The following is a 23,242-nucleotide window of genomic DNA, read 5'->3' as shown; positions in this document are numbered from 1 at the left end:
CGAAGTTCGCCGGGTCAGCTAGTATCCTATAGTAAAATTATATAATTACTAGCCCAGAGCAACAGAAAGAATTCACAATGTATATGTACATTTTCTAATGAACATACAAAACAATATTTAGTATTGCAATCCAGATCCACATCTTCATTTCGCCGTTGGTTGTAAAGGATTTTTCATTTAATTTAATTATTGCACTTATAAGGTCTCTCCCTTGTATGAACCAATGAATGTGTCTTCGTTTTGCTTTTGGTAGCAAAGGATTTTCCATATGTAGAGCACTTGTAAGGTCTCTCTCCCGTATGAACGAATGAATGTGTCTTCATATTGCATTTGGTTGCAAATGTTTTACCACATGTAGAGCACTTGTAAGGTCTATCTATTGTATGAACCAATGAATGTATCCTCATATCGCGTTTGATTGTATGCACTTATAAGGTCTCTCTCCTGTATGGACCCTTGCAATATGATTCTTTAAAACAGCATTATATGTAAAGGATATTTTACATTTAGTAAACTTATAAGGTCTCTCCCCTGTATGAACCAATGTATGAGTCTTCATACTGCCTTTGTCTGCAAAGGATTTTCCACATTTAGAGCACTTGTAAGGTCTCTCTCCTGTATGAACCAATGAATGTCTCTTCATATTGGCTAAGGTTGTAAAGGATTTTCCACATGTAGAGCACTTGTAAGGTCTATCTACTGTATGAACCAATGAATGTGTCTTCATATCGCGTTTGTTTGTAAACGATTTTCCACAAGTAGAGCACTTGTAAGGTCTCTCTCCTGTATGAACCAATGAATGTCTCTTCATACTGCCTTTATCTGCAAAGGATTTTCCACATGTAGAGCACTTGCAAGGTCTCTCCCCTGTATGAACCAATGAATGTGTCTTCATATCGCTTTTGGTTGTAAAGGATATTTGCATGAAGTGCACCTTTTTAAGGGCTCTCTCCAGTATGGACCAATGAATGTCTATTCATATTGCGTTTGGTTGCAAAGGTTTTACCACATGTAGAGCACTTGTAAGGTCTCTCTCCTGTATGAACCAATGAATGTCTCTTCATACTACCTTTATCTGTAAAGGATTTTCCACATGTAGAGCACTTGTAAGGTCTCTCTCCTGTATGAACCAATGAATGTCTCTTCATATTATTTTTGTTTGCAAAGGTTTTACCACATGTAGAGCACTTGTAAGGTCTCTCTTCTGTATGAACCAATGAATGTCTCTTCATATTATTTTTGTTTGCAAAGGTTTTACCACATGTAGAGCACTTGTAAGGTCTCTCTCCTGAATGAACCAATGAATGTCTCTTCATATTATTTTTGTTTGCAAAGGTTTTACCACATGTAGAGCACTTGTAAGGTCTCTCTCCTGTATGAACCAATGAATGTCTCTTCATACTGCCTTTATCTGTAAAGGATTTTCCACATGTAGAGCACTTGTAAGGTCTCTCTCCTGTGTGATATAGTATATGAACCTTCATTGCGGATAGAGTTGAACAGGATTGCTCACATATTGGACAATTGTAATAGTTGGGAAAATTTTTAATGTGAGTTAACATTTCTAGTCTTGCACTTTTTATTTCAGTGTAACTTATCACAAAAATCTAGTAACTAATCAATAAACTCAACAAATCAGAGTGGTTTGTATGTATTTTAAATAGTAACATTGTTTGTAGGATACATGATACCTCTCTCATTCAACATTAAATCTTCTCGTGGTCAAATCTTGCTGTGTCTGTGCTTATTTTCAATATACTTGAGTGATAATCTTTTTTTCTCTCTTGTGTTTGTATTCTTCTATTGTCCTATATAAATTTTTAAATAAATATATTCTGTTGTTTTGATTCCTTTGACTTTCTCAACCTACAACAAAAATATTCAATATAATTAAAATTCTACTTTTGAACAAATTAATTACTAGTAATTAATTTTGCGTAGGGGAAAGAAACGATTTAGAACGGTTCTTCAAAGTATCATATCAGGGATTATCTGGATATGCCTGAACATCAATCTTAATTTGTTTTCATGCGTTAAAAATATATTTTTTTAGGAAAATATCATACCTAATTAAAAACATGTATTTATCCGTTCGCATGGGTTAAACAGTTAATTTACAATACTTAAATCATTTCTACAAGCTCAAGAAAATCATAATGATTCAAAATCAGGGATTTGCCGTCATGCACAACATTGAAAATTAAATACCGCTAACCAATAGTCATGAGCAATACATACAATACAAATACAAACCCCTCAAATCCGAAACCCCCGTTGTGGAGAAAACTTTACTATTTTAACCACTAGACATAGCCTGAAAAATGATTTTTTTACCTCTTTAAATAAAAGGGGGTAAAGCTCGAGGTTCGAATATTAGCTTTGACTATTAATACAACATAACAATACCTTACATAAGCAATTGAGTATAGGTAATTTTTAGATGATTAGGTTCGATCAGCGACCACAGAACTTGAGAAATATGTTCCGATATTTGGATTGTCTGCATTTTTAGACTCCCTTGTTTGTGACTCAGGATAATTGTGGGTGTCTTTGTGCTATGGCAGTAGAGGTCATTCCTCGGCTAACCCAAGGATTAAAAAACGTAAAGATTAATTTGATTATATATCGAAGGCCTATGTACAGTATTTTAAAAATAAATGTAATAAAAAACTAAGCTTCCTACAACTGAAACACTCAATCTAATTTCATAAATACCAGATATAAATTTTATGTATAAATGATTAAAGATAGTGTTTAGAAAAGTTAATTTTTCTAGGGGAGGACCCCTGGACGCCAGATGCCCTTATACCCCCCCCCCCCCCCCCAATGACGAAGGTCTATCTACGTCTTCTACCTATTTGTTTATATAATTTTATATTATTTATACCATAATTTGATCTGTTAGAGCTTGTTACTTATTCTTTAAAATATTCTACCAGTTACAGGCTAAAGAGAAATTAAAAAATAACCTGTTTATGTAGAGAAATTAAACTGTTACTATTTGCTTTTTAGGGATATGGAAAGTAAATAAAAATACACATCATAACCCTTGAAATATGTATATTTATTCTTAAATACCGTTTTTACATGATACATGAAAGATGGTAGTAGTGATTGATTTCAATTGGTTACTCAAATCGGCATTGGACCGAATAACGTAATGTGCTGATGAGTTTTTTATGGACGGTTTTGATTAAATTTGGAAAATATACAGGGTGAGTTTTAAATGAGTTTCCCCCCTACTTTTTCTACATTTCTTAAGATATCAACTCCGGACCACATCAGATCATTGTAGATGTAGAGTAGTAAGTACTTCATTTTGACTGGGTATACATTTTTGGCCGCCATCTTAGATCCGCCATATTGGATACAAAGTTTTTTTTTTCAAATGTAAAGGTAGGGTTGTGACCCATTATTTCAAAACTAGAATTTTACGCTGATTACAATGCCGCAATTTGTTTTTAAAAATATTGATCCGTTCTTAAGTTATGAGGACTTTTTATAACTTTATTTTTAGCCCATTTTAACATTGTGCATCTACAAACTAAGACCATAATCTCAAAATAGTGCTAGATAAAGATAAGTATACACCACCATTCGTGGCAACCTATTTTCACTTGGTTATGACGGATGTAATTTTTTCTGCCGCCATCTTGGATCCGCCATTTTGAAAAGTGATCAATTAATTAAAATATGAAGGTGGTGTTGTGACCCATCATTTTGAACTACTTTTTTGTACTGAGCTTAATGCCGCAATCCGTTTTTGGTTATCAAGCTTTCTTGATGAAATATTAAAATTCTCTTATTTAAAATTTCAATATTTCAAAAACCAAACATGCAAATGAAAAGCCTATTGCAGCATTGAGTTCAGCATAAAAAAGTACCTCAAAATGATGGGTCACAACACCACCTTCATATTTAGATTAATTTGTCACATTTCAAAATGGCGGATCCAAGATGGCGGCCGAAAAAATTATATCCGTCATAACCAAGTGAAAATAGTTCGACAACGAATGGTGGTGTATACTTATCTTTATCTAATACAATTTTGAGATTATGGCCTTGGTTTGTAAATGCACAATGTTAAAATGGGCTAAAAATAAAGGTATAAAGAGTCCTCATAACTTTTGAACGGATCAATATATTTAAAAACTAATTGCGGCATTGTAATCAGAGTAAAGTTCTTGTTTGAAATAATGGGTCACAACCTTACCTTTACATTTGAAAAAAAAACTTTGTATCCAATATGGCGGATCCAAGATGGCGGCCAAAAATGTATACCCAGTCAAAATGAAGTACTTACTACTCTACGATGATCTGACGTGGTCCGGAGATGATATCTTAAGAAATGTAGAAAAAAGTAGGGGGGGGGGAACTCATTTAAAACTCACCCTGTATTTATTTTATACCATACTATAGTATTAACATATTAATAAAACGATTTCTTATTCTGTTGAGGAAACCTAAATTCTTAATAGGGGAGTGAAAATTTAAAAACGTACGTTTTCAGGAAAAGCACTTTGCAAATTTTTTTCCCCTTTTTTCAAAACTTTTATTATTATTTTTATTTCATTAACATTTTAAGTTTCATAAAATTTCCATGGTAACGCAATATCTTTGGTAGTTTTCTTTTTAAAGAGCATCTTTAGTAGAAAAACACAAAATCCTGTCACGACCATAACGGACGTTTAAATGAATATTAAAAATAGTTAATATTATTTTTATAACTATGTTTTGCTATAAACTAATTTACTTTTATGACCATTATACAATAAAAAGGTCACTGAGCTTTTGGTATATTTGGTCTTTCTAGAAAAAAATTTAAAAAACTCAAAAAATAGAAAAAAGCCAATAAAATCTTTTTAAGTTTGTATAACTCCGAAAAAACTTACCTGAGACCCGAAAAATCGTTATGTTTGTATAGAGGTGTGCTTCTTTTGTGTATAAAACATTGAAATATGACGATATTTTAATTTTTGAAATTTTTATGATAGAAATCATAAACGTGATGGTCAGGGACAAGCGGTACGGTCGTGAATTGTCTGGAATAATCTAAATCTTTCCAAACAATCTTCAATTATACTGTTAGTTATAGTAAAACTATGTGTTTCAATTGAACTAAACTGTTCAATTTACAATTATATTAAAGTTATTGTCACGACCAAACTCACTATAATCCATAAGGCTGGATTGGTCGTGAAAAAAACCGCGATGGTCGTGAAACTTTGGTCGTGAAATTACGTGTTATTTGGCTCTGTTCTGGCGGTAGCCCTGCACCTCATGTTCGAGGATACAAAGTGGACTTCTAGGTTGATCTAGCAATTGAAATATCTTATAAACAAAAATTAACACCTTGTCTACTTCATCGAATGACTACGTACGGTCATGGACACACCAAAATTACAAAAAACACAATCTTTCCTTTATTAATCTTGTAATTCCTCCTTTCAACTCAAAACGACCGGCACTACAATCCTGACGTACACCCCGAACTAGTCTCTAAAACCAACTGACTCCATCGACGCCAGGCTTGCCACTGTCTTGCTCCAAAGTTGAAAAATTTTCCCAAATGGTCGTGACGCCAAATCGAGGGACAGACTTATTTTGTCATGGTAGTCAGTCTGCAATGACAATAAAATTATAATATACTCCTTTTTTGTAAGTTTAATAACCATTGATAACATAAAAATATGACTTTATATATTTCGGCATGAATAATTAGTCTAAAAACAGCGTGAAAGTTGGAAAATGTACCCTAGGGACACGTCATGGTCGTGAATTTCGAGACTTTAAAAATACGAAAAAAATACCTAGAACCTATTTAAAACTAAATAAATGTGTGTAACATGTTGCCCCCGTCCCAAAAAATATTAAAACACATAATAATAAACTACAAATCCAGTATCTACGAAGTAAAAGGCCAGGGACATGAAAACGTACGTTTTTAAATTTTCACTCAGGGACTACCTATGACAAGTTTATGAAGTAGTTTAAAATGCACAAAGTACAAGTAGTTTACAGTATTTTCAGTATTTACAGTAGTTTACAAATGGAAATTAACTTAGTCAGCGACAGAGAATGATTATTTATTTGATTTAAAATGATATCCCCGCACACTAATTTTTTAAGTCTCTTTATCAATTCTTAATGCATATAAAACACAATTCACTCTTTGGCAGGTGAATTATGGTATGTAAAACAAACAACTCTGATGATTTTCTTTACTTTCCCAAATAACACGATGATTTCCATGTTAATACGTCTTTACAATAAGGTATAAAGCCTGTAAATAAACAATATATCCTATAGTAAAATTAAATAATTACTAGCCCAGAGCAACAGAAAGAATTCACAATGTATATGTACATTTTCTAATGAACATACAAAACAATATTCAGTATTGCAATCCACATCCACATCTTCATTTGGTCGTTGGCTGTAAAGGATTTTTCATTTAATTCAATTATTGCACTAAGTCTCTCCCTTGTATGAACCAATGAATGTGTCTTCGTTTTGTTTTTGGTAGCAAAGGATTTTCCATATGTGGTGCACTTATAAGGTCTCTCTCCTGTAAGGACCCTTGCAATATGACTCTTTATACCAGCAATATATGTAAAGGATATTTCACATTTAGTAAACTTATAAGGTCTCTCCCCTGTATGAACCAATGAATGTGTCTTCATATCGCTTTTGGTTGTAAAGGATTTTCCACATGTAGAGAACTTGTAAGGTCTCTCTCCTGTATGAACCAATGAATGTTTCTTCATAATTCCTAAGGTTGTAAAGGACTTTCCACATGTAGAGCACTTGTGCGGTCTCTCTCCTGTATGAACCAATGAAAGTTTCTTTATTCTGTCTAAGGTTGTAATGGATTTTCCACATGTAGAGCACTTGTGCGGTCTCTCTCCTGTATGAACAAATGAATGTTTCTTTATTCTGTCTAAGGTTGTAAAGGATTTTCCACATGTAGAGCACTTGTGCGGTCTCTCTCCTGTATGAACAAATGAATGTTTCTTTATTCTGTCTACGGTTGTAAAGGATTTTCCACATGTAGAGCACTTGTGCGGTCTCTCTCCTGTATGAACAAATGAATGTTTCTTTATTCTGTCTAAGGTTGTAAAGGATTTTCCACATGTAGAGCACTTGTGCGGTCTCTCTCCTGTATGAACAAATGAATGTTTCTTTATTCTGTCTAAGGTTGTAAAGGATTTTCCACATGTAGAGCACTTGTGCGGTCTCTCTCCTGTATGAACAAATGAATGTTTCTTTATTCTGTCTAAGGTTGTAAAGGATTTTCCACATGTAGAGCACTTGTGCGGTCTCTCTCCTGTATGAACAAATGAATGTTTCTTTATTCTGTCTAAGGTTGTAAAGGATTTTCCACATGTAGAGCACTTGTGCGGTCTCTCTCCTGTATGAACAAATGAAAGTTTCTTTATTCTGTCTAAGGTTGTAATGGATTTTCTACATGTAGAGCACTTGTGCGGTCTCTCTCCTGTATGAACCAATGAATGTTTCTTTATTCTGTCTAAGGTTGTAAAGGATTTTCCACATGTAGAGCACTTGTGCGGTCTCTCTCCTGTATGAACAAATGAATGTTTCTTTATTCTGTCTAAGGTTGTAAAGGATTTTCCACATGTAGAGCACTTGTAAGGTCTCTCTTCTGTATGAACCAATGAATGTTTCTTTATTCTGTCTAAGGTTGTAAAGGATTTTCCACATGTAGAGCACTTGTAAGGTCTCTCTCCTATATGAACCAATGAATGTGTCTTCATATCGCTTTTGGTTGTAAAGGAGTTTATGCATTAAGTGCAGTGGCGTAACAGAAGGGCCCGCAGGGCCCGCGATGCGGGGGGGCCCGGGAGCTGAGGGGGCCCGCAAACCGGTGGGCGGGAAACAGTGAGCAGAGAGGCCCGTGAAACGAGTGGGGCCGAAAAATTGGAGTTCATTCTTATTTAAATGTATTATCAATAATTCAATAATTGTATTGAACAAGTAAAAACATTGATGTTATTAATAATATGTTGTTATCAGTTATCGTTTAATTTTGTTAGGCCTCTTCAGTGATAACGAACTAGGGTGACAAATTTTAACGTGTTATAACGTGGGTCTTTGATTATTATGCAATCTTACTTTCGTCACCGAGAAATACTGCTTATGTCGTCTGCAAACATTTTGTTACTTTGGAGCCTGGAGTCATGAACGTTGGCTGGGGCTTTTATTATTGTATTATTTTACATTTTGGTTTTGTCCTAATATTGATTGCATGTTGTTAAATACAATGTACTGCTACTCTACTGACTTTGTTTGTTAACCCATATCTTATTTTACCTCACAATTAACCAATACCACAGAAAACATACTATTAAAGACATGTGTTTTAAGATAAACGCTTACAACGTAATAAGACGCTTGACATCCATACAAAGATAAAATAAAAATGCAATGGGCTATTTTAGCCAGTGATAAAAGTACGTCAATATATTAAATTAACCAGCTTTTAGTGTATGAGTTAATTATAACTAAAGATTAAACTAACCTAATAAATTAATTAATACTTTCCCACCCTTCAGTCATATTTGAGTTAAAATACACACTAGTGGCGTCCCCATCTTAAATAATTGATTGTTTGACTTTAATACTTTACTTTGAAACGGCGACCATACCAATGTAGGTACTGTATTTTAAGCCAAGAATTAATGGAGATGAGTGTAGGATGAGTAGTCCAACCTTTTAGTTTTGAAAGGGACTAAGTCCGACATTTATAGACACAGATGTTAATTAATAGCCTAGCCAATACAGCAAAAGGCAACTAAGGGGGTTAACAGGGGAATTCGAACCACATTTTCCTTGTAATTAACGAATTAGTCTAATTATCAGGGTAATAAAAATTTATAAAATGTAAAATTTTTAACCTCCTTGATATAAACATTCTGATAGACGGATGGAAAATAAGGTATATAATGATGTAGTGATGTAACACTTTCATCAAACCACGACTGAAATACTTAACACACCCCTTTATGGACATGACATAACCCATAATTTAATGTTTTAATTTTTAATTTAATATTTTTTTCATAATTTACTTACCACTCTTTTTATGATTAATCTGTTTGATCATTGTATCGGTGGTCCAAAAATAACTCTAGGAGGAGGGGGAGGGCGTTTGATTATGTTGTATCGATGGTCTAAAAATAACTCATGAGAGGGGAGCCCAAAAAATAAGTTTGCAGGGGGGCCCGTAAAAGTTTGTTACACCACTGATTAAGTGCACCTTATTCAGGGTTCTCTCCTGTATGGACCAATGAATGTCTCTTCATATTGCGTTTGGATGCAAAGGTTTTACCACATGTAGAGCACTTGTAAGGTCTCTCTCCTGTATGAACCAATGAATGTGTCTTCATACTGCCTAAGGTTGTAAAAGATTTTCCACATGTAGAGCACTTGTAAGGTCTCTCTCCTGTATGAACCAATGAATGTTTCTTCATATTACCTTTGTCTGCAAAGGATTTTCCACATGTAATGCACTTATAAGGTATCTCTCCTGAATGAAGCAATAAATGTTTCTTCATATTACGTTTGTCTGCAAAGGATTTTCCACATGTAATGCACTTATAAGGTCTCTCTCCTGTATGAACACTTGCAATATGTCTCTTTATATCGCTGTTAGAAGTAAAGGATTTTCCACATGTAGTACACTTATAAGGTCTCTCTCCTGTGTGAACCAATAAATGTATCTTTACTTTATATTGTTTGAAAAAGGTTTTTTCACATATCAAACATTTAAAGGGCCGCTCTCCCGTGTGATATAGTATATGAACCTTCATTGCGGATAGAGTTGAACAGGATTGCTCACATATTGGACAATTGTAATAGTTGGGAAAATTTTTAGTGTGAGTTAACATTTCTACTCTTGCACTTTTTATTTCCGTGTAACTTATCACATAAATCTAGTAACTAATCAATAAACTCAACAAATCAGAGTGGTTTGTATGTATTTTAAATAGTAATATTGTTTGTAGGATACATGATACCTCTCTCATTCAACATTGAATCTTCTCGTAGTCAAATCTTGCTGTGTCTGTGCTTATTTTCAATATACTTGAGTGATAATCTTTTTTTCTCTCGTGTGTTTGTATTCTTCTATTGTCCTATATAAATTTTTAAATAAATATATTCTGTTGTTTTGATTCCTTTGACTGTCTCAACCTACAACAAAAATATTCAATATAATTTAAATTCTACTTTTGAACAAATTAATTACCACTAATTAATTTTGCGTAGGGGAAAGAAACGATTTAGAACGGTTCTTCAAAGTATTGTATCAGGGATTATCTGGATATGCCTGAACATCAATCTTAATTTGATTTCATGCGATTAAAATAGATTTCTTTTTATAAGAACTAATGTATATCAATGACAATAACTGTATAAGTCTGAAATCATCTATTTTCTCTTCTGAAAAAGATCATACCTAATTAAAAACATGTATTAATCCGTTCACATGGGTTAAACAATTAATTTACAATATTTTAATCATTTCTACAAGCTCAAGAATATCAAAATGACTCAAAATCAGGGATTTTCCGTCATGCACAACTTTGAAAACACCTCAAATCCGAGTATCCTGTCGCGGAGAAAACTTGCTGTGCCTATTTTAGACCAAAGAAACACTATAACCAAAGATTACACCTATAACTAAAACTTTAGGGTGTCCAGCCACTAAGAAACTGAGAAATGTAAGAGAACTATGAAGATAAGGAAAGGTCTGTAAGCTGTAAATACATTCATTTTTTTGGAACTGGGAAATTTTGAATAACCACTAACAGCCTATGGGCAAGTGTCCATTCGTTAACAGCAGTCATTTGGTTGTCTTTAAAGGTTGTTGAATGGTAAAATGAAACAATCACGGTGTCAGTTCACGGTAGATGACTGTAATCATTATGGGAGCTACAAGCGACCATTTAAAAAAAAAATACTCAAAGTCAAATTGTTTATTTCCATAAGTTAAACAATACAATACACAGATACACATTATAAAGAAATATATTTTTCCGCATAGGCATAAGCCCGTGTGCGGAAAAAGAGTTCTAAATCTGTAAAAAAAAACAATATCTGTTACTTTGTGGATATAAAATAATTTTATTTGTGTAATTAAAACATGTATAACAATTTTCTGGGTGAATATACCTTAAAAATAAGTAAATATTAAATAAAAACGTCATTTAGAAGTTAATATGTACCAAATTAGGACAAAATACCACAATAAGTAATTTAAGAGTAGAATTTTCTAAATGTAACCAAAGATTCAAATTAGCAACTGAAAGATGTAGCTACAATGCCACTGTCTCAGCAGTTTACTAACATGTTTACGTTTTTTTTCTTCTAATGAGCTTAATTATATGGAGATTTTACCAGCGCCTCAGTAGCTGTAAAAGTAGTTTGAGGAATTGTCTATTCTCACTATTCGACAGTTATTCATTAAGAGTTTATTAATAAACATCTTTAAAAATCATACTAATATATTTCAAGGAAAAACTCACTCTCATAGTACCCGTTACTCCACACGAGTAGGCATATCTTCACTTCAAATAAATTATACTTTCTCTAAAACGAACTCTTTCTATATTTCTAATATACTCTATCGAAATATATGTTCTCATTTTAGTAACGATAAGCTTTTTGAATCGCCTTCCCTTAATGTTTTCAAACTAAGAGTTAAGGAATTTCTCTTCAGGCTCGGTATAGATGAGGCCGACGTTATCATCACAGCTGATTACCGGCGCGCTTGACCCGACCCTGCCCCCCCCCTCCACCCTAGGCCAGCAGGAACCGTTGCCCCCACCTGATTAAAACTTTATTTCATTTTGTTATATATTTTTAATGCATTTTATTATTCGTATATCCCTAAACTAATATTTTTTAAGTAACAATTATTTAATTTTCAAATGTTTCCATTATGATTTCCTTACTAATTTTTTTTTAGCAACCCAGCGGACGCACAGGCAGCTCTTGCCTATGTCTGCTGATTTTCTAAAAAGAAAAATCAATTATGTTAGTACAGAAATTTTTCTTTTTCTTTTTATTGTAGTTTTAGTTTATATTTTGTAATTGTAACGTTAAGAAGTGTGTATTTTGTATTCTGTATATTATGTGGAAAATAAACATATTATTTCATTCATTCATTCATTCAGCTGTCCGGCCAATGCTGGCAAGCCATGTACTCACCTTTCTTTTGTACACCAGAACACTGCTCTCCTCATAGCCTACTGCAGGATTTGTGGCAGAAGATTGCGATATAGGATATGGGCTATAAAAAACGGGTTACTTTTTAGGGAGGTTATATTTAATCTAGGAAATTGGTAACCAAAGTTGATTCTATGTCTTGTAGAATAGTTATGCTGCAAATTGGTAAAAATGTTGTTTTTGTTTGACTTAATAAAGACTAAAAGAGTTTTTACAAATAATTGTCGTATATCATGAACACGAAAATCTGAGAACAGATCATCAGAGTAGGCCTACTACACTGTTAAAATTGTTTAACGCGATTTTACTTCATTAACAGCTAATCCAAACAATGTTGTCTACCCCTTAGGGTTTGGTGTAATCAAGTTTGGATTGGAGGGTTACTACTAGTGTAATCGGAATGGATCTAATATATACAATGCATTAACAATTATTTGTAACCTTAGTGTAACATATTTTCATTACAGGACTGCCACCCACTGTTAAAATGAATTCCTGCAGGGACTCTTGAATCAATGCAGTACTTTTTCATCAGGTACCAATATGGATTGTAGGGAAAATCATTAGTGTAATCACAGGTCAAGATGTAAACCATTTTAAAGAATTTGTCTGACACGAGTTTAAAACTAGTAGCTTGTAGATTCTTATAAAAAAAATTATATACATTAATAGAGCTTGGTTGATGTTGGTTAACTTAACCAACAGTTAGGTAAGGTAACTTTTATTTTAAGAGTTTTTATTAGCTCGCTTTCTTGTCCGGTACAAATGTTGCAGTCAATTTTATACTAACTTCCCGATGAGCTAGAGACTTGAAAATCACAAATGGAAGACAATGCATTATATCATTCAATTTTCATATTTCCTTTGGGCTACGCCCCATGGGCTTGTTTTTATTATCTCGCTTTCTTGCAAATTTTGATACTTCCCGATGAGCTAGAGACTTGAAACTTGAAACATGCTCGCTTTTCAAAAAATTTTTATATCGATTTTAAATGAAGTTCCTGATTAGCTAAAGACTTGAAATTTGAAACATAGCTCACAAATGGATGACAATGCAATATTATATCATTTAATTTTTATATTTCCCTTGGGCTACGCCTCATGCGCAAATTTTCCATGTTTACATTTTGAAAGAATGTAAATAGGTACCTCAACCACTTCTAGCTAAAAGAAAATCCAACTGTAGGCCTACCTACATATTTTTGGTCGAGTTTCGACCACTGGGCGACCTCTAGTACTTATTTAATACGCAAGCAAGTTTTTTGTGACAATTACTCCTCCGAAACTACTGAACCGATTTACATGATTTTGGTGTCATTGGAAAGAGCGTAATGTGAAGTTGTGCAGGAAACTTTCTTTTTAGCTAAATAATTAAAGAATGAGGCCCTGGGGCCCTTTAAAGTTTCATATTTCTCCATAACATTAACATGGGAAACAAACATTGTTATGAAACTTCAGCTGTTGTCAGAAATGCTGTTCTGCTATTTAATTTAATTTGTTTACAAGGAGAATTGTTTCTTGGTTCCATGTGGTTAATGAATTATACTTTAGCATATATATTTTAAATGCTATACACTATATAAAATGATAGTATTGTAATACATTGAGAGATCTTCATTTGAATAATCAATAAGCACGATTGAGCCTTTGCCTATATGTTTCCTGGTATGTGTGTTGTAACTGTTTCTTATAGTATCTCAAAGTAAAACCGAATTATTCGTTTCTGTATCCTCACCCCGTAGCGAAGCACGGGTAGAGCAACTAGTAAGAATACATTTCCTAAGCAATTGAGTTTAGGTAATTTTTACGTGATTAGGTTAGAACAGCGACCACAGAACTTGAGGAATATGTTTCGATATTTGGATTGTTTCCATTTTTAGACTCCCTTGTTTACGACTCAGGATAATTGTGCTAGTAGAGGTCATTCTACCGGCCAACCCAAGGATTAAAAAACGTAAAGATGAATTTGATTTTTTAGTGTGGCCTTGGTCTATCCGCTAGAAATGGTGACCCCGACCATGGACAAAAAGAATTAAATATAGACCGTCAGCTGTGCTGTGGTTACCATAGGTTCTGGCGCACACCGCTTGGAACACCACCGTAGTTACGGCGTACGCGCTACGTAAACTACAGCGGTGTGCGCCGGAACCTATGGTAACCATGGCAACCGCAGCACGGCTGACAGTCTATATTTCATTCTTTATGTCTATGCCCCGACTAACACCATATGTTCTGTATTTATTTTAATCATTTGTTTATTATTTTAGTTATCCTAGCAACCTAGGTAATAATAGTTTTTTTCTGATTTCAATCTAGTGGATTACACTAAACTATTCTCTGTAAATTAAATAACCTTTTACTAGAATGATTTGTTTTAGTGCGTCTATCCGTTAGAGAAGTTATTTTTTAAACAATTTTTTTTCGGGGGAGTACCCCTGGACGGGTTCTTCCTGGGGGCTATTTCAGACCCCCTGATATCCCCCCCAATGACGAAGATCTATCTACGTCTACCTATTTGTTTATAAAATTGTATATTATTTATATTGTCATTTTATCTGTTAAAGTTTGTTATTTATTCTTTAAAATAGTCTACCAGCCAAAGACTACAGAGAAATTTAAAAAATAACCTGTAGACTATATATAAAGTTTTACTATGGGGAGAAATTAAACTGTTATTATTTGCTTGTTTAGGGATATGGAAAGTAAATAAAAATACACCTAATAACACTTGAAATATGTATATATTTATACTTAAATAGGCCTACTGTTTTACAAGATGGTAAATATATGAAAGATGATAGTAGTGATTGATTTCGATTGCTTACTCAAATCGTCATCAGACCAATAGGGGAATAAATAACATAATGTGCTGATAAGTTGTTTATGGATGATTTTGATTAAATTTGGAAAGAATATTTATTTCAAACTCAAACCATACTTTGGTATTATTATTTTAGTAAAACTATTTCTTATTCTGTTGAGCAAATCTAAATCCTTAAATAGTGACTAATTATGACAGAAGTATTTTACAATAATCAAATCAGACAAATGGAAATTAGCTTACTCAGTGGCAGAAAATTATTATTAATTAGTTGTAAATTAAAATCCCCACACACTCATTTCTTAAGTCCCTTTATCATTTTATAATGAATAAAAAAACACAATTCACCTCATTGGCATGTGAATTATGGTATGTAAAAAAAAACAACTCTGATGATGGCTTTACTTTCCCAATTAGCATGATGATTCCCATGGTAAAATCTCTTTACAGCAAGGTATAGAGCCTGTAAATAAACAATATATCCTATAGTAAAATTAATCAATTACTAGCCCAGATAAACAGAAAGAATTCACAATTAATGATTTATTATGAACATACAGAACAATATTCAGTATTGCAATCAAACTATTTTTTTTTAGTTAACTAATTACATTTTTATTTCCTAACCAGGATAGGATACATAAGTTATTGTCTCTCAATTTTTATGCAAATGTGAAAAAGACAACATCAACAATTTATCAAGTCAAAGTCATACTACATTCTTAGATCTTTAATATCATAAAATATATAACACAATATGTACTATATCAAATAAAATTAAATCCTTGAAGGACATTTACATCTTTGACACTACCAGTAGGCAGAAGATCCATTCTAGAACCTAGAGTCTTAGGACAAAAAAGTTGGCAGATCATAAAATTATTAATTTCATGGTATTAATTATAAAATATAGGTTGAATTAGCTACAAACGGTTTAAACAAAAAACCAATTACTACATTGTTACAAATTATAATACAAAAACAATAAATAAATAGCACCAAAGCACAGACAAAATAAAGTGAACACCAGAATAATGATTAACAAGTTAATTTGTCATTTTAACGATATCTCATGTAGGAAATAAACTATTACCGTGGGTCCCTCTGATGGCAAGACCTGAGGTTCTCAGAGGCCAAAAACACCCTCAGTTCAAATTCAAAAATATACAATGTGTCCCTTAGTACAAAGCTTCGGGAATTTGGTTAAAAATAAAATGAAAATCAAGAATAAAATGTTAATAGATCTACAGACAAGTGTAAAAAGAAGTTGCAGAATGTTTGGGGGACAAAATGAGAAATCCCTCCTTTTAGCCCTTGTCCTCATCATCTTATCACACTAGTTGACTAACTCGTAAAATGTGAGTTTACACGTTGTACCAAATTTCTTTGAAATCTGATAACTTTCACAAACGAGTTATCCTGCTAATAGACACAAATAAATTTGATCAAATGGTGTCTTTGGCCTCTGGGGACATCAAAACGAAAATGTAATTCGGTCCGAGGTTCAGGTCTTACCATAAAACCTACGGTAAATGGTAATAGCTAACTCCCTAAATGGGATATTCACTAAAACTAAGAAATTGAAATAAAAGTAATAGTTAAGTTCTTTGGGTATTTGTTGGACAGAAACTCATCTTTAGACAAACATTCAAAAAATGTTTTTAAGTCAAATAACCTCTGATGGTTTCGCTATAAGAAACATTTTCCTATTATGTGTTATTAAAGTCATAAAAATTACTTTTTCCACAGTCATTCATATATAGCTTGAATCAGTTGTACCATTTTATCAGGGTAATTTGTAGGTCACTCTCTGATAGAAACCAACATAATGTATTAAAATTATTTTAAATACAATATAATTTTCCTTTGTGTGCTTTAATTTAGTTTTTTTAATGATGTAGTGCACTTATAAGACCTATCTTAAGTATTTGGACCGTATTTACTGTACCTTGATATGTGTTTCAATGCAAAGTGGGTTTTCAATAATACCAACTGCACTTTAAAGTTCCTCTCCTGTATGAACCCTTGAAATCTGTATCTTGATTATTATTGATTGATGTTGGTATTGATTGGATTGATTCATTTCACCTTTAGTTGCTAAGTATTATCCACATGTAGTGCACTAATAAGGTCTCTCCCCTGTATGTTTCTTCAATTAGCCTTTGGTAGTAAAGGCTTTTTCACATTAAGTACACTTAAAAGGTCTGTCTTCTTTATAAACTAATGAATGTCTCACCACATTGCTTTTGTCTGTAAACATTTTTTCCCATGAAGTACACTTATAAAGGCCTCTCTTCTGTATGAACAAATGAATGCCTCTTCATATAGCCTTTAGTTATAAAGGATTTTTCGCATGAAGTGCCTTTATAAGAAGGTCTCTCCAGTGTATGAACCAATGAATGTATCTTCATATTGTTTTTGTTTGTAAAAGTTTTTTCACAAACAGAGCACTTGTAAGGTCTCTCTCCTGTATGAACAAATGAATGCCTCTTCATATTGTTTTTGGTTTTAAAGCATTTTTCACATGAAGTGCACTTATAAGGTCTCTCTCCGGTATGAACCAATGAATGCGTTTTCATACCGTTTTTGGAAGTGAATAATTTTTCACATGATGTGCACTTATAGGGTATCTGTCCTGTATGAACCAATGAATGTGTCTTCATATCCCTTTTGGTTGTAAATGAATTTCCACATGTATAGCACTTGTAAGGTTTCTCTCCTGTATGAACCAATAAATGTATCTTCAGTTTGTCTTTTCTTTTATATGATTTTCCACATGTAGTGCACTTATAAGGTCTCTCCACAGTATGAACCGTTGCAATATGTTTCTTCATAGTGCCACTATGCCTAAATGATTTCCCACATGTACAACACTTGTAAGATTTCTCTCCTGTATGAACCACTGAATGTTTCTTTATATTACCTTTGGTTGCAAAGGTTTTGCCACATGTAGAGCACGTGTAAGGTCTCTCCCCTGTATGAACCAATAAATGTATCTTTACATCATATTGTTTCAAAAATTTTTTTTCACATATCAAACATTTAAAGGGCCGCTCTCCCGTGTGATATAATATATGAACCTTCATTGCGGATAGAGATGAAAAGCATTGCTCACATATTGGACAATTGTAATAGTTGGGAAAATATTTAGTGTGAGTTAACATTTCTACTCTTGCACTTTTTATTTATTTTTTATCACTTTTTATTCTCGTAGTCAAATCTTGCTGTGCCTGTGCTTATTCTCAATATACTTGAGTGATAATTCTTTTTCTCTTGTCTTTTTGTATTCTTCTATTGTCTTATATAAATTCTTAAATAAATATATTCTGTGGTTTTGATTCCTTTGACTGTCTCAACCTACAACAAAAATATTCAATATAATTTAAATCCTAGTTTCAAAAATTAATTACCACTAATTAATTTTGCGTAGGGGAAAGAAACGATTTATAGCAGTTCTTCAAAGTATTACATCAGGGATTATCTGGATAGTTGCCTGAACATCAATCTTAATTCTTAACCTCTTGACTCCCGAGTAAGCTAGGTCATGCTACTTTCCCCAGCCCGGGTATGTTTTGCTAATTTTCGTACCTTTTTAAAAAAAATTATAACATATTAAAAAACTAAGATAATATATATAAATATATATATATATTTTTTTTTGTTCAGAACAAACTGAAGAGCAATAATATAACAAACTAAATTTGTAGAATATTGAATAAAAAAAATTTTAAGTAAAAAAAGTTAAAATTTGTAAAATTGTTACAACATATTTCAAACTAAACTATCATAAAAATTATATTATTCAAATAAAACTCTTACTCATTATATACAGTTTGTAGAGAATTTATTTCCCTACATAGAAACACATAATACATGTACTATCAATATTTATTGTGTCATCATGTGAAATATAATCGAACCACTTACCCGGGAATCAGGTTTTGAGGTTATACCAACATCATACACTGTTAGGCCTAACCCTTCATCACCATCACTGCACTGAACACTAATATTGTCATTGAAATCGCCGTAATAATCCACTCCCGATATATCACACAACCTTTGATTATCTAAGTATAAACTAATTTCATTATATTGAAGAGAACACGACGTTCCGACACGATTATTCATTACTTTCAAACAAACTAGCAACATACGTAATTGCACAACACACAACAAAACGTCAGCTGAAGCTGAGTTCTAACTTCTAAACATCGCAGCAGTGATGCATGTTGAGCTAGCGCAAAACAAAATATACCACGAGAATCAGCGTTTTTCCCCGAATAGAATGGTGTCAAACACGGCATATTATTCTTCTTCCTGCAGTCGTAGTTAGCGCGGCAAATTCAAACTGCACGCGGACGCGTATACGCGCCCGTGTGTTCCCAGCGGGGCTACTGCACGGACGCGTATAAACGCCCGTGGGATTCAAGAGGTTAATTTGTTTTCATGCGATTAAAATAAATTATTTTTTATAAGAACTAATCTATATCTATGATAATAACTGTATAGGTCTGAAATCATCTATTTTCCCTTCTGAAAAAGATTATACCTGATAAAAAAACATGCATTATTCCGTTCGCATGGATTAAACAATTAATTTACAATATTTTAATCATTTCTACAAGCTCAAGAATATCATTATGACTCAAAATCAGGGATTTGCCGTCATGCACAACTTTGAAAATCAAATCCCGCAAACCAATACAAAAACCTCAAATCCAAACACCCTGTTGAGGAGAAAACTTGGCTGTGCCTATTTAAGACAAAAGAAACACTCTAACTTAAACTTTAGGGCATCCAGCCACTAAGAATCTGAGAACTGTAAGAGAACTATGAAGATAAGGAACGGTAAGCTGTAATAAGTTCATTATTTTGGAGCTGGGAAATTTTTAATAACCGCTCTCTTGCAAGTGCTCATGCTCTCGAGGCCTATGGGCAAGTGTCCATTCATTACAGCAGGTCTGTTGGTTCTCGTTAAAGGTTGTTGAATGGTAAAAAGAAACAATCACGGTAGATGATTGTGATCATTGTGGGAGCTACAAGCGACCTGTAGTGACTTGTAGTTTTAAGACAAAATTACTAGACTGTTTAAATTGTGTAACACATTACTTCATTAACATCTAATCCAAACAATGTTGTCTACCGCTTTCGGTATGGTGTAGGCTAATCAAGTTTGGATTGGAGGAACACTAGTGTAATCTGAATGGATTTAATATCCAATGCATTATGAACTATTTGTAATCTTAGTGTTAAATATTTCCATTACAGGACTGCCAACCTACTGTTAAAATGAATTCCTGCAGAGACCCTTGAATTAATTTAGTACTTTTTCATCAAATACCTACAAATATGTGTTGTAAGGAAAATAATTAATGTAATCCCAGGTCAAGATGTAAACCATTTTAAAGAATTTGTCTGACACGAGTTTAAAACTAGTAGCTTGTAGATTCTTATAAAAAAATTGATAGGCATTTTGATAGGCAAAGCTTGGTTGATGTTGGTTAACTTACCAACAGTTAGGTAACTTTTATTTTTACTATAAATTACTTTTTCACATCACAGCTGAATGAGTTACTCATTCGGCAGGCTACAGCCATATTTCCCATGAAGTGCATTGTTGAAGTATAACCTTTATATTTGTAAAACTAGCGAGGAAAGTCGATGAAACGTAACTGTCTTTTGGGTTAAGATTGTGTGGGTTGACCTCATTACATTATTTCACAGATTTATTCTAAAATATAAAAAATAGTAGTGGTGAACTTATATGATCTATCTCATGTATGAAGCAATAAATGCCTCTTCATATTGTATTTGTTTGTAGAAGTTTTTCCACATGTAGCACACTTGTAAGGTCTCTCCCCTGTATGCACCAATGCATGTCTATTCATTCCTGTATTAGATGTAAAGCATTTTCCACATGTAGTGCACTTAAAAGGATTCTCTTCACTATGAACCAATGAATGTCTCTTCACACTGGTTTTTGATCTGAAGGATTTTTCACATGAAAAGCACTTGTAAGGTCTCTCTCCAGTATGAACAAAAGAATGTACCTTCATTTCTTCTTTAGCTGCAAAGGATTTTTCACATTCAGAGCACTTATATGATCTCCCTCCTGTATGAACAAATGTATGTCTCTTCATATTGCTTTTAGATTTAAAGCATTTTTCACATGTAGTGCACTTATAAGGTCTCACTTCGGTATGAACCATTGCAATATGTTCCTTCATAACTGCATTACAACGAAAGGATTTTCCACATGTACGGCACTTATAGGGTCTCTTTTCTGTATGAATTAATGAATGTGTATTCTTATAGCTTTTGGTTGCAAAGGTTTTGCCACATGTATGGCACTCGTAAGGTCTCTCTTCTGTATGAACCAATGAATGTCTCTTCATTTTAAATTTTGTTTTAAAGGATTTTCCACATGTAGAGCACTTGTAAGGTCTCTCTCCTGTATGAACCAATAAATGTGTCTTTACTTGATATTGTTTGAAAAAGGTTTTTTCACATATCAAACATTTGAAGGGACGCTCTCCCGTGTGATATAATATATGAACCTTCATTACGGATAGAGTTGAACAGCATTGCCCACATATTGGACAATTGTAATAGTTGGGAAAAAGTTTAGTGTGCGTTAACATTTCTACTCTTGCACTTTTTATTTCCGTGTAACTTATCACATAAATCTAGTAACTAATCAATAAACTCAACAAATCAGAGTGGTTGGTTGTATTTTAAATAGTAACATTGTCTGTAGGATACATGATAGGCTACCTGTCTCATTCAACATTAAATCTTCTCGTAGTCAAATCTTGCTGTGTCTGTGCTTATTTTCAATATACTTGAGTGATAATCCTTTTTCCCTCGTGTGTTTGTATTCTTCTATTGTATTATATAGATTTTTAAATAAATATATTCTGTTGTTTTGATTCCTTTGACTGTCTCAACCTACAACAAAAATATTCAATATAATTTAAATTCTACTTTTGAACAAATTAATTACCACTAATAAATTTTGCGTAGGGGAAAGAAACGATTTAGAACGGTTCTTCAAAGTATCATATCTAGGATTATTTGGCTATGCCTAAACATCAATCTTAATTTGTTTTCATGCGATTAAAATAGATTTTTTTTAAGAAAAGATCATACCTAATTAAAAACATGTATTTATCCGTTCGCATGGGTTAAACAATTAATTTACAATACAGTAGAACTCCGATTATCCGAATCAATGAGGGACCAGACCCCATTCGGATAATCAAAAATTCGGATAATCGGAGTTTTACCGGAATTCCGGGAATTTTAAAGAAAATCCTGATTTTTGGTACTAAGTGAACTTTTAATTAGTAATAATTTAAATCAGAACATTTTACAGTTTACAATGCTCATAGTACTAGTGTTCTATACATGTTATTAAGTCAATAATGTTCCATCAAAGTCCAAAATTGGCTAAATGTGTTTAATGACAATTCTTTGATATTTTGCAAAACTTATTACTGTAGCTTTTCGTTTTTAAAATTGTTGAAATAAGCGATTCGGATAATTGGAGATTCGGTTAATTGGAGTTTGGATAATTGGAGTTCTACTGTACTTTAATCATTTCTACAAGCTCAAGAAAATCATAACCATTCAAAATCAGGGATTTGCCGGCATGCACAACATTGAAAATTAAATTCCGCTAAAAAATACAAACCCCTTTAAATCCGAACCCCCCGTTGCGGAGAAAACATCACTTTTTTAACCACTAGACTTAGCCTGAAAAATGATTTTTTTACCTCTTTAAAGGGGGTAAAGCTTGAGGTTCGAATATTAGCTTTGACTATTAATACAACATTATAATACATTTCCTAAGCAATTGAGTTTAGGTAATTTTTAGATGATTAGGTTCGATCAGCGACCGCAGAACTTGAGGAATATGTTCCGATATTTAGATTGTCTGAATTTTTAGACTCCCTTGTTTGCGACTCAGGATAATTGTGGGTGTCTTTGTGCTATGGCAGTAGAGGTCATTCCTCGGCTTACCCAAGGATTAAAAAACGTAAAGATTAATTTGATTATAAATCGAAGGCCTATGTACTGTATTTTGTAAACAAATGTAATAAAAAACTAAGCTTCCTACAACTGAAACACTCAACCTAATTTCATAAATAAAAAATTTAAACAATTGCA

At 33.1% G+C, this 23,242-nt stretch overlaps 1 protein-coding gene across 7 annotated transcripts in view; it reads right to left on the bottom strand.

Annotated features, from left to right (window-relative positions):
- Nucleotides 1-23,242, bottom strand: part of LOC128994088 (zinc finger protein 708-like) — a 38,056-nt gene that overhangs the window by 5,252 nt on the left and 9,562 nt on the right. For 2 of the 7 annotated variants that reach the window (XM_054418333.1, XM_054418336.1), the window contains 3 exons: nucleotides 21,848-22,021; nucleotides 10,038-10,212; nucleotides 1,692-1,866 (listed from right to left, as the gene is read on the bottom strand). The gene's annotated coding sequence lies outside the window, so the exon portion shown is untranslated. Of the gene's footprint in view, nucleotides 1-107; nucleotides 321-1,691; nucleotides 1,867-9,093; nucleotides 9,267-10,037; nucleotides 10,213-12,231; nucleotides 12,314-21,847; nucleotides 22,022-23,242 lie in introns of those variants that run through there. The other 5 variants (XM_054418334.1, XM_054418335.1, XM_054418337.1 and 2 more) reach the window with 5 other exon arrangements.

This window comes from Macrosteles quadrilineatus, unplaced genomic scaffold (assembly GCF_028750875.1).
Source record: "Macrosteles quadrilineatus isolate MER2022 unplaced genomic scaffold, UCM_ALF_1.0 Scaffold_5__1_contigs__length_97177068, whole genome shotgun sequence".
In the NCBI taxonomy this organism is placed as follows: Eukaryota; Metazoa; Arthropoda; class Insecta; order Hemiptera; family Cicadellidae; genus Macrosteles; species Macrosteles quadrilineatus.
Note: the sequence above shows the minus strand (reverse complement) of the source record. Positions and strands in the feature narration are given on the sequence as shown.